Below are 13,498 nucleotides of genomic sequence, written 5' to 3'. Positions count from 1 at the left end.
GTCGTATCGGTTTCAACTTTGGAGTTGTCGACGCGAATGGGCAGGGTGAGTTTTTAACATTTTATATCTAAAAAAAAAACCAAACACATAAACGAATATTAAACAATTTATAAAATGAATGATAATTTTTAGATAGCTCTACTGAAAAATATATTATGTACGATTATTAAATAATATTAATAAAATAATATATATAATGGATGGTGTATGGAGCATCGTCAAGGCGAGAATGAATTTTTGCGATTTTTGGCATATTTTTAAAGAATTAATCTATCCTTACATTCATGTTTAAAATAATTTGTAAAATACAATTAATTTTTTTAAAATTGCATTTGTGTAATTTTAAGATGTTTTCATTGTTTTGAACTGCCATTAATGTTTCGCTTGCTGCGAATCGGATTGTATTACTTAAATCGAACCGTTTGTTCTGAAAATTGTTTTATATAATCGAAAAATATTTACCGGCCGGATGTATGGGAGCGAGGAGTCTGGAAATTATGGAATAACAGGGATGAACGTAGACCGAATGCTATCGAAATGCGATCTCTGTGTGGTCAAACTATGTACAATAGGTGCACAAATCTCGAGTTCCGTGCATTATGCGAGGCTGAGACGAAACTAAGAAAGAAGCTCTGCGTTGGTTTGGACATACGGAGCGAATGGACAGCAAAGGAACGGCTCAAAAGATTTATGATTCAAATGCTGATGGATGCAAAAATAGAGGAAGGCCGAGAAAGACGTGGCATGACCAAACTCCAACAAACACTTGAAGGTGGACGTGTCAAAAGTAGGAATAATCGTGCATGAGAAGATGTATGAATGTAGAGGATGCAAGATCTGTATGTAAAAACAGAGTGATACGAATTGAAAGTAAAAATGAATAAATCGTCATTATTTCTAGATCATTCTTGCTACGTGAAGGTAAGGTCATCAGTCTTATGCTTCAGGTGCCGGTCCAAGGAACCACCGACCAAGACTGAGAATCAAACCCGGGATCTCAGAGGATAAAACGCCATGTCACTTGACCCAGGACCTTAAGAATGGTAGGTGAACGCGCCGACCATTACACAACGAGGCGGATTTGTCTCCATTTGATTTCCTTATTCCAGGAGTTTTACCTGTGAAATAGAACCATTCATACAACAATAGATTCTGTGTCCAGGTAGATGAAGAATACAGTTATGTTTATGAAATAGATCCAGAATCACGGACGAGTGCTTTCGACTCGATGGCTGCTCTCAGGTAAAAATCCTGGATAAGAAAATCGGGTGGGCATAAATCCGCCTCATCACGTACTGGTTGGCGTGTTTGCCTTCAATTTTTGAGGTCCTGGGCTCGATTCCCGGCAGGGCGAACGTGAAATATTTATTCCGAAAATTGTTAAAACTGCAATATTTTGAACCAGCGTCTGAAGCGTAGGAATGATCGCCTTAGCATCGCGTAACAGATGTTCGAAATACGCTGCATTTGGCTTACAAAATCACTGGGTGCGGAAAGGCGGATGATGACGATGTATGTGAAATTAAACTGGAACCCTGGAAAAGCATTTTGGACTCAGTAACCAAGATCAGATGAATGTAAATACTCAGTTATTATTTTTTTAATTTAAGCTACGTTCGATTCGCCGCAATCCGACACAAAAAGAGCTTGTGATAATTTTTTATTTGAAAAGTCTAAAAATCAAACGCATTTATATTTTTCTATGAACCAAACTCGCCGTGGATTATGAACAATTAGTTTACGTTTTAATTTTCCAATTATGTAAGTGTATATTCATATATTTTTTTAACATACCGTAAGATAAACGATTTTTAGACTTTTTTAATGAAAATACTTTTTAAAAATATTTGTTTTGCGTTAGTTAGGTATTCCGATAGTGCCGCAGAATGGCCGAGTGGATTGTATTTTTATGGCTTTATTTTAGCAACGTTTGAAAAATGTAAAATAATTACAAAATTAATCCTAAATAATTATTATAATTTATTTATGATTATTTATAAATGTAAAAATAATTTTGATTCGTCCAATTTTGCTTAAGTTGTAACCAATTATTGAATATCTTTTACAATATAATTGTTTTTACTGATATCAAAATGCAGCTATTTAATATTATTTTATTTTTAAGCGTACTTTTTATACATAATTTTTCAAAGTAAAATGATTTTATACTGGTTGGTTTTATAAACATTCTATCAATAGGGTATTTTCACAGATGGGGAAAATTTATAAAATGTTTTTGAGCAGCTTTAAAAAAAAACTGGGAGTGCGGCTAGGAATAGTAGGCGCCACATTCTACAGTGTGAAGGTTGTCTGGAGATCAAGTATTTACTCAGCGAAAACCAAACTTTTAAAAACGTTTAAATTAAGTTGTGGGCATTGGTCACTGTTTTTTTACTGATAACTATTATAGACGTCGCAATGTTTGCTCACTGCCAACCACCTTGGGCATTGTGACAGAATATTTAACAACACACATCATGGCTATTGCCGAGTTTGTGTCAGTAATGACTACTGTTATAGATGCTAGTAATGTTAATAAAACCAGCTTTTATAATATCTCAAGAACAGTAGATTACAGTTCTGCATTATTTTAAGTTATTCTAATACATTTCAATAGGGAAATATCATATTTTGTTTTTACAATTTTAAAGTAATAACTATGAAATACTGTCGAGTAAAGAAAATATTTTTTTACCAATTATCAATAGCATAAAAAATATTTTTCAATTTATAATTTTCAATTCCCGTGAAAACGGTTCATTGCACTGGCCATGCCACAATATGTCACAATTCATGTTAATTTTGAACTTTGTTGTCACGAATCACGAATCTTGATGGCACACTCTTTATTATCAATGCCATGTTGTGTTTTTCTAGGGGTATATTTTTTAATGATTTATTTTTTAAAGTTATGAAAGAAAACATTTTTCCACAGCATCCATATTGATTTAGAAAATATAATTAATTTGTCTAAACCAATTTCATATATTTTTATTGGTATTCGTAGTATGTGATATTTCCCCATTCGATAATTTTCTTTTTATACACAGATTGTGGTGAGATTAATGGAATTGTGAGCAAATTTGGAATTTATAGAACAAAAACATTAATTTGTATGGTATTATTTTTGTGGTTTTGTAAATAGCATACTTACAGAGAAATTATTTTGATTTAAATGACAAAATTAAATTAATTTAATTTACTATTTTTCGTTGATATTTGTGTTTTTTTATGTTTGATGTTAATAAATAATAAAAAACTAGCAATCATTTGATTAATATGATTATATGTTTTTGAATTTGACCAGTTGGTGATGAACAACATTTTAGTTTGTCCAAATTTTTGTAGACAAGAACTGGATTTCACCCCTTAGGGAGTTATCAAGATGAACATATTTCAACAGAGTTGGAGAATATTTTAAACAGGAGAATATGAATGGCTAGGCATTTATAGCGCTTATAAACCTGTCATTGGCTGGTTTGAGTGGCCACTTTACACACTGTGTAACATTCACCATTCTGCCTGTGTTTGATACCTTTTTCTCTGATAAAAAAAAATAATCTATAAATCGTTTTCAAACTCTCCTACTCAAATATAAAAATAAATATTCTTTCAAAGACAACTTTGATATTTAATTTTTAATTTTTTATTTTTCTTAAAAATACTTTTTAAATTCATAAGTTTGGTGCTAGATTTGAAAATATGATTTACCTATTGAAATTGTCCTTTCTTATGAAGCTTAACATTATAATATATGTATGTAGGTATTTACAATTGTTTTTATTTTATTTTAAATTTTTCTGTCAAACCACATTCTTTCAAACATTTTCTATACTAGAATTGCTGTGTTATATTTTATATATTTTTTTATATTCAATATATTATAAATCATAATTTTCGTGGTGAAAAAACTGAACCACAATATCATATTATAGAAAGATGACTCAAATTGACTTGTTAATAAAACGTACATCTTCCCGTCATATAACGACGTGTACCCCAGGTTAATGAAACCTTTAGGGAATATTCCGGCTCCTAAGAGACTCTAAAGTCAGAGAAACGTAACATGATTTTGCCTACTTTATCGGAGATACAAATACAAAAAAACAGATCAATAAAATAGTAAAAATTTTGCCTGTTTTTAAAAACTTGTCATTTTTTAAACTGACATCTCATTAGTTTTTTTGTTTGTTTAAAAATAAGTAAAAATTTTAATGATGTAATAACTTATATTTCCATATAAGTTATTAATTTAAAAAAATACTTGGTACACTTCCACTTATTTATTTTGACCAATTAGCGCCACTTATTTATTTTGACCAATTGGTCAAAATAAATAAGTGGAAGTGTACCAAGTATTTTTAAAATTAATAACTTATATGGAAATATAAGTTATTACATCATTACAATGGAATTCCATCAAGAATTGTCAATAAATAATTTAAATTAAAAAAAAAAAAAATGTAATGTTTTTTAAACCGGTTTTTGATCTCTCCTGTAAAGTAGACAAAATCGAGATACGTTTTTCTGACTCTAAGGGGTCGATTAATTATCTGATAAACGAGGTTTGATAAAAAAAATACACGGAATTTGAATATAGTAAATAAATTTTATTAATTCCCCAATATTAACCCATTGCACTACCAGTAAAAATGACATAACTTGTTCTCTTTGAAGCATTCATACCAATTGTGAACGACTATTGTCTCTATGTCAGTCTCCAACATTCTTACCACTGCGCTGCTTTTAATTTTCGCTCTTGAATAATCTTAAAAATTCACCGATACACCAAAACGCATCTTACCAGTTTGTCTGTCAAAAAAACCAAGTCCAAAATAGCCTAAAATTGACAGATTAATTACAAACATTTGTACCAATCTAGAAAAAAAATAGGCCTTTACAATTACGTATTTAAATTTGAAATTAAAATATTCCGTATACTTTTTTTATCAAACCTCGTACTACAAATTCAGAAACAAAACAATACGAAAAGATTTATTAACAATGTGGTATTATGTAAATATTTTTCATTTGGGTCTTTCTACTATCAAGACACTGATATATTTCATTTTCGCTTCATATAGAAAACTTGAAACAATTTATTTTCCGGCCTTTTTAGATGTAAGTTGTATAAAAAACCTAATTTACACATTTCCATTATTAAAAAGACCATATTGAATAATTTTATTGGGTATTTTTTAGGATTATTTTCGTTTTGCATTGTAAGTAACATCAATATGATTACTATTTTGTGTGATAGCTTTATTAAAGAATATGTTTTAGGAAGGAGATATTTTGTGCGAAGCATTAACGAAAAACATGGCTTACAATTAATTTATTTCAATCTTTTTACATCCAAAGGGGTATTTTTTTTTGTAAAATAGATTTTTAAGTTCAATCATTTTCGAAAATATTTTGATTTTCTACCGTTTTCTATCGAGTTGCGGTAGAGTGGGATTTGAACCTCGGGCCTTTGATCTGCGAGTCAACAATACTACCAAGAGACCACAGCCCGGTTTTAAAGTTGATATCAATTTTTAAGAAAGATACGCTGGAGGTTGGGTTTATCCAGAGACCAATATACGTATAATTAGTTAGAAACTAGCTTCAATATATCTTCTCTTCAAGTCCGTCGAAATGCATCCGACCTTTTCTAGTCCTATTTAAAATTCTCAACTCACTCTTTGATGCGCCTGAACTACTGCGCTCAATAAAATGAAATATCCCAACTAGAAACTTCAGACAAAACTGACTCTTTCTAACCATGGTTTTCATTCCCCTATGCCCAGAATTCTCAGGTCTGCTAACAAACATACCAGTCTTAATTTCTTTGATAACAAGTTGTCTTCTTTCAAACGATCACTGAATCAAATTCAATTATAAACACCTCTCTCCCGCTTCCACTCCCACCAAGTCCTATGTACCATTGTGTCTTTCTTTCTCATCCAGGTTTTACACACAGAACTGTATTTTTCACCCGTCCGGATACAAACAAATCTAATCTGTAGTCAAATAAATTAATTTGAAGACGGTTTCTTTTCGCGAATGCTTCGCAAGTGACTTGAAAATGTTTTTTTTTTGTATTTTTATAAATGTATTTACCATTTGTTTATGCGTTTATCTTGCCGTATTTAACGAGAGAAATGTTTATAATATTTATTATGTCTTAAGATTCCAATTGTACATTTTTAACACGCTAAATATTGTAGAATTTACACAAAATGTATAAAAAAATATTTGTTTTATTTCCATCCCGAATCCCTACTGCAAGCGAACAAATTTTTTATCTACATTTGTTACAACAGCGAGGGAAAACATCTTTGAGAAGGGAATATAGAAGTCTAGGCATTTACAGAACTAATGACCTGTCATTGGCTGGCTTAAGTGGCCACTTTACACTGTGTAACATCCATCGTTTTGCCTATGTTTAAACATCCACATTTCTACAACTCATCGTCTGTTGACTTTTGTGAAGTAAAAGAGCTGAAACCTTTATCACGTGGGTGATATTCATACGGCTGAACCAAATCACCTATTAGGCAACGCCTGAAAACAATTTTCCAATTTTATGCTTTTTCTTTTACCAGGTAGTTAATTCGACAATGTTTGGAGTATGTCCAAATGTTTGCAGACTGGCTGGATTTGCCTAGCAGGGTGAATCGGTTCAGCCGGATGAATCTCACCCACACAAAATTCAACAGATGGAAGAGTTGTGGAAATGTGGATGTTTAAACATAGGCAGAATGGTGAATATTATACAGTGGTTAAAGTTGCCACTTAAACCAGCAGATGACAGGTCATAATCCCTGTGAGAGCCCTGCCTAGACTTCCATATTCCCTTCTCAAAAATGTTTTCCCTCTCTGTTGCAACAAATTTAGATCTAAATAACTTCCTAGAGAGGGAAATCCAACCAGTCTGCTATTACCTAGTGGCCGCCTCATTTTATCAACTGATCATTTTATTTTATTATCGTTAAACTGAAAAGTACTGCAGTGGAAAATACACATTAAAATCTAGACAAACTAAGCATTATGAGTAGGTATTTGGAAGAAAAGAAGTCGTCAGAAGTCGAAAATGATGTTTGGAGGAAGGCGAGATGTTAAATAATCTTTGTACCGAGTGTGCATTTCAAAATTTAGAACAGATTTCAACATTTTCATGATTTTCTAACAAAATCAGTCTTAATTTCATCATTTTCGATAGTCAAATCATGTTTGCATTTTATTGCCTTCTATTTCAGTTTAGTGTGTACCGCTGTGATGGCCATTCTACAAATAACGGCATCGCTGTTTGACGTTCTTCTCACAAACGACGCTCTCTAGAAAACTTACACCATCTGGTTTGTACAGACGTTTAAATGACGTCATCTATCGCTATGAGACGGTCGATAGTTATCTATGTCGGCACCACTCTGTTTGGAAACCATAGCTTAAATGCCTATTTTTCTTTTTTCAGTTTGTAATTTTAAGAAATAAAAAAAAGATTGAACTACATGCGGAAAGTTATGTAGTCCGCAACTTTGAAAAAATAGATATTGGTGTTATCGGATGCAGTGATTCAATTCAAGTAAGTCAATTCTATGTTCCGCTAAAAACACCCAGGCCGCTTCCATACAAAAAACTGTAATAAACACCTTCTGAAAATAGTGTTGATCGCAAAATGGCATTTCTCAATTTGCAGAAAATACCCACAGCACTAGAAAAATCTTACGGTATAGATGCTGATGGGAAGATTAATGCCTCCATTTCTAGTTCTCTGAAATAAATAAAAGTGGATAAATTTAGAAGTATTTTCATTAATTTAAGAATACCAGGGCTTGTATTCTGACCGGAATTGCATTCGTAGAAAATACATTTTTAACGCATATTTACGTACTAAATACACGCCAACGGAGCAATCTCTTCGCGCGATATTTCGTTCAGAATACCAACCATGTAGTAAAAACATGTTTTAATATAGAATGTCACATTTGCTACAAAAAGTGGCTTGGTGGGATTTTAGTTTTAGTAAAAATATAACAAGTGAAATTTTTTTTAAATTGTATAAATGTATAATTATGCTATTAAATCAAATAAAAAAAAAAAAAAAAAAAAAAAACAAAAAACATACACTCAAAGATTGAAGGAGGTATCATTCAATATTAGATCTGGCGGTTTGCCGCAAATTTTGCAGCAAATGCACTTGCATTTGCACATTTTAGTTTGTGTGGTCAGCCAGACTTTAAAAATCATTAAAACTGGTCAAATATATCATTAAATTATTTTTTTGTAATATAAAAAAAAATGAATTAATGCATTATTTATCATTTGTCAAAGTAAAAAACGGTTCATCTGTTGTATAGATTTGATTATTTACTCAGTTTATTTATCTCAGTTTCGTTTTTCTATGGCTGGCTGCTTTCTGCATAACTGCGTTTGATTAATCATCTATTTAAGAATTTTCACCTGAGTGAATCAAATCAAAAACATTCATCCAGGGTTCTGGTTCTATATTACACACAGAACCGTATTCTTCATCTGCCTGGACACAGAAACAAATTTATTTACAGCTACTAAAAAAACCATCAGTACTGACTTAATTTTAGAAAATTAAAATATCTATTCACAAATGATGCTTGTTTTTTGTTACCTGTTTATTTTAAATAATAAATTATGAATTCAATTATTTATGTAAGCACAAAAATATGCCAATAATGTAAATTTAAATCAAATGATGTAAATACTTTACTAAGAATATATTTAGCCTTGGAAATAATGTTCAAAAGAGTATTTTTTTCACATCCAGATGTCAAATAAAAGAGTAGGTAGGTACTTAAAATATTATTGTTTAAAAAAAGAGACACAAAGTTTGACAAATGCTCTGGCATTGTTAAATTGTTATCTATTTTTGTATGAAATGCGTTCATATTCGGTATGAATTGACAAGATTAAATAATAATAGCAAAGGTGACCCCTCATTGAACCTAAAAATTCAAGGTTGTTCCTGGAAAGGTGTCAAAAAAATTCAGTTTTCCCGCGAATTCGCCAACACGCGTGTCTCTTTCCATCTTAAAAACACTTGCTCAAACAATCAAATTAAACAACACTCACAAAAATATTGTAAACATCAGATACGTGAAATATTTTAAATATGAAATGGTTTGACATTTTGACAATATGGCGCGTAATGGCAAAAATATTGTTGGATCTCTGGACGCGCTTCTCTGTGCGAAATACTTTCCAAGAAGCATCCATTTTCTTGTTTATGCCGCGCCCATTATTCATCCGCCTAGCGGACAACTAATTCGGTGTTTAAGTAAAAGAAGGTGCAACATTTTAAAATACAATTGACGACAACTCAGTTTATTTTTTTACTTTTTTACTCGGGTTGTAAATATTAACGTTTGTTTTTCTACGATTTGAATGAAAAATATCGTGTTTGGTTCTGTAGGTAGAGTTACAAGACGAAGACGATTTTGGCCCAGTAGTCGATGATCGGATGTTTGTATGCAAGATCAAAGGTTTTGATCTAATTTTCTGGTGATGTAGTGCGGATTTTCAATCAAGATTCTTGATGCTTTTGCAAACGAGTCTGTGGGCAGATAATATTAATGGTATAACGTCCTAGAATTGCCCGGTAAAGAAGTATTTTCTCAGTCGAACGTGTTTTAAAGTCAACCCATCACAAAAGAAGGGATCGTCAAACATCGCATTAAACAGAATGATAATTTATTTTGTTGTAAAAATGTAAAAAATGAAATAATTTTTAAAAAGGTCTACAGGATATACAGATTTTTGTCTGTACGTTTATATTATATTTCGTTATCTTTCAGAAATACTTATCCGTTTTTACTATTATTATTACTACCTAATAAATAACATTAATGAATTTAGTTAATGGTAAGAGAATAAAATAAATGCTAATCAAGTAAAGATAGCAGAAAAATGATCTACTACTACTACTACCATCACGCTATTACTCCATAGGGGTAGGGACCGCCACACACATCTGTCCTGGCATACATTCCTAGCTTCCTCCACATTCCTACATCTTGTCATACATCCCCTTCGGTTCTGCCTGCTTTTGACATGACTAGATTTGAGATTTTAGTTTATCTAATCAAGCCACATCTTCCTTGCTCGTCTTCGTCCCACACGTTACCGTTCATTCTCGCCACATATACCTGCTTTACCATTATTTTGTCATACATTCGTTCCACATGACCAAACCATATCAGAGACCCTTTCTTATTCTTTAATAATAAAACCTAACTCAGATTTTCACCCTCGCCTGATTTCATCATTCGTAACCCTGTCATACATTAATTTCCCACACATTCATCTAAGAGATTGTATTTTGACCGCGTTCACTTTGCTTTCATCGAAAACGAACGTTCTGTACTGCTATTTGTCACTGCAGTCCATAGGGACATACCTACATAGTGCTATTTCTATATATGGAAATGCTTACTTCAAATCCTTTTGCTTAGTAAATAGGTTAAGTTGCCTTGTATAAATAGGTAGCCGGCCTTATGGTGTAATGATCAGCGCGTTTGAGTACCAAGCTAGAGGTCTCGGGTTCAATTTCCGCCCATTTATCTAAAATTATATTTTTACACTAGTATATTTCATAGTCCCTGGACTGCTATCAGAAGCGTAAGACTGATCATCTTACCTTCATGTAACAAAAATGATCAAGATACGCTGCGATTGGTTAACCAATGCAGTGCCCTATGCACCATTAGGTGTGGAAAGGGAACGATGATGATGATAATGAAGTTACCTTAAACTCATTTTTCTTTTCATGAGACGTCAAGAATTGTTTTAAAAGAACACATTCTTCCTGTAAATCATCCGAAAGATCAATCGAGTATATTTTTTTTAGTTTTTGACGTTTTATATATTTATTTATTAGGTGGGCTTTAAAAACAAGAAAATGAAAAGAAGGTAACGATTATGAAAGACGCCTAAAGCTGAGTGCTCCTCGCAGCCCGCCGCTCCGGGTCATGAGTCATGGGCGTCATGGCCCCCACGGCCCTATGGTAAATACGCCTTTGGTCGTATCCAGAGTTACAAATATAAAAATATATGTTTTCCATCATTAATGATTGCATACGTATCGCGATTAACTTTTTTTTTGTTGATTGTTGAGGGCAACGAAATATTTGCCATATCTTAAATATCTTGTATGGAGCTAGTAAAGGAATAACGTGTGTATTTAAATATTTTTGTAGAGTTTTTTTTTCACCACAACAGGCCAGCAGACCCAATTACAGTGGTGAATTACAGTATATACAGAACACTCAGGATTTAGAAAAATAACATTTAACTCTTAAAAGGCTGTGCTAAAAATCCTTTACAGGCGGTGATATAACATCGCGTTTCCTTGAGGTACGTGCTTGCTTGAGCAAAAGACAGAATATTCTGGAGTTCAGACATTTGAAAAAGAGAAAATGTAGAGATATTCTGTTAAATAATTCGTTTTTCATAATATGTAAAAATTTTAAAACAATTAAGGCTTGTTGTGGTAAAATAAATTGAAAATCATAAATACTCCTGTCATATAACTAGCGTTTTCTTCCACTCACTGCCAATAACTGACTGATTAAACGGGTTTTTGTCTCTTTCACACAAACACCGGCCATACAACAGTGTCTCTGTCTTCCCTGTTATAAGTTCTATTATCGTGAACTTTTATTGATTTATTGTGGTATTGGCATCACTTTCATTCGTATAATTATTCTTCGCATAGCAAGAATAAATATTTTTTGTATCAAAATCCAGTATGTATGTAAATATTTTTAAAATGTCCATTTGTAAATTACAAAAAAAAGAACTGCATTATTTAAATAAATAAGATAGATATATCAACTATCAAGTCTTGTATCCTATGTATACTCGTGTTACATGTTATATCACAGCCACACACGAGTTAATTTTTGTGTTCTCACTGGGAATCGAACACAAAACCCTCCGTGCTTGGGTCAAGTATTTTAGCCATCACACCACGGAGGTCGCCATGTCAATGCCTATTCCAACAAGAACCTAATAATACAAAATAACGAAAATGAATCTCCTGTCAGAATAGTATTAGAATCGGATATAAGTAATTCAAATAGATTAAGTCAAAGAAGGAATCGTGTGTTAGAAATACCACATTGTAAAACGAGGCTCGCACAGAGCCATGCATATTTTTTAAATTCTTTTTTTACTGATAATATTTGATTGATTACAAACTTTCAAAATTTTCCTTCTTTTAAAAACATGCACTATCCTGGATTCAAAATAAAGATACGAACTCTTTTTTCTATGATTTATTTTGTTACCTTAAATAATAAGGAATATTTTTGTTTTTTTTTTTAAATATTTTCTATTTCTTTTTTTAATTACTATAAAAAAAATACCATATTATCTTTTACAGAATATCTTATTTTTTCTTTCTTATGCTACACAAAAATATTATAACTGTCCATTATTTATTACAGGAGCAAAAATTCATTAACATTTTCTTGTATACTCACGAACAGGCCATGACTTTGTGGGATTTTTTTCTTTACTATTTTTACTATTAATATGTATTTTATTGTTATGTAATTGTGCTTTATTTTTTAATACTCTGTTTTATCATTTATGTTTATTGTAAAAAATAAATAAAATACAAATATTTTAAATTTCAATAAAAGGTACTATAATTGACAATATGCCCAAAAAATGTTATTCAAACATAAATAATAATTAGTTAGGTTGAACACTATGTAATAAAATGCAAATTTAGTAAAATAAAATACCATAAAAAAATATTGTTTACAATCGCTGTCGACCACATCTCGTGAGTCAGATTGTTTTCCGTAGGAAAAAAACTTAGTATAAATTTGTCTGTCAAATCGTTCGGTTGTCGCATGTTGCCTTTATTTTTTACACAAGCGCATAAAACTATTTACCATTTGTTTTATTACTTGCCAAATATCAACAAGTGACATTTGGAAACAGTGATTTTGAGTTTGTTTATGATGCGCCGTCAAAACTGCGTTCCAAAACTCAGAAACAGTGATTGATGTTCGAAGTTTTGCAATTTGACGCTGTTTTTTGCATTTTGCAATATTTTGCATGACAAGTTTAGTGGCCGCATTATGGTTATGGTATTTTGACCGCTTTTGACTTTTGACATTGCATATAAATGTCCAATATAAATGACAATTTGTATGCAAGCTTTAATAGTGAGAACTTCTAATAGTGTCTTGTGCTGTGAACAGCGTTGACCAAAGTATAGTCGCTTGCATTATAAGGATAAAATTGATCTTCGAATGGAAATATACAAACTGTAAGTTACCTCACCCACATTGATACATATATTATAATATATTATCGTGTCATGGATGCAATAATTGTATATAATTAGTTTATGCTATCTGCAAAAGATGCTTACTTTATTTTAAACTTGATTATGTAGTTTTTTAAAAAGGATTATAGTAAGTACAGCACAGCTTTGAAATTGTGTCATATTTCATCTCACCAATTC

At 31.7% G+C, this 13,498-nt stretch overlaps 1 protein-coding gene across 1 annotated transcript in view; it reads left to right on the top strand.

Annotated features, from left to right (window-relative positions):
• The first annotated feature begins 12,842 nt into the window (after nucleotides 1-12,842).
• Nucleotides 12,843-13,498, top strand: part of LOC148276236 (uncharacterized) — a 51,029-nt gene continuing 50,373 nt past the window's right edge. The window contains exon 1 of the mRNA XM_088234551.1: nucleotides 12,843-13,300. The gene's annotated coding sequence lies outside the window, so the exon portion shown is untranslated. The remainder of the gene's footprint in view (nucleotides 13,301-13,498) is intronic.

Source organism: Micrasema longulum, unplaced genomic scaffold, assembly GCF_059751315.1.
Source record: "Micrasema longulum isolate JH-2025_06_02 unplaced genomic scaffold, ASM5975131v1 h1tg001257l, whole genome shotgun sequence".
Classification (NCBI taxonomy): Eukaryota; Metazoa; Arthropoda; class Insecta; order Trichoptera; family Brachycentridae; genus Micrasema; species Micrasema longulum.
The sequence above is the reverse complement of the archived record's forward strand: the minus strand, read 5'-3'. Positions and strand labels throughout refer to the sequence as shown.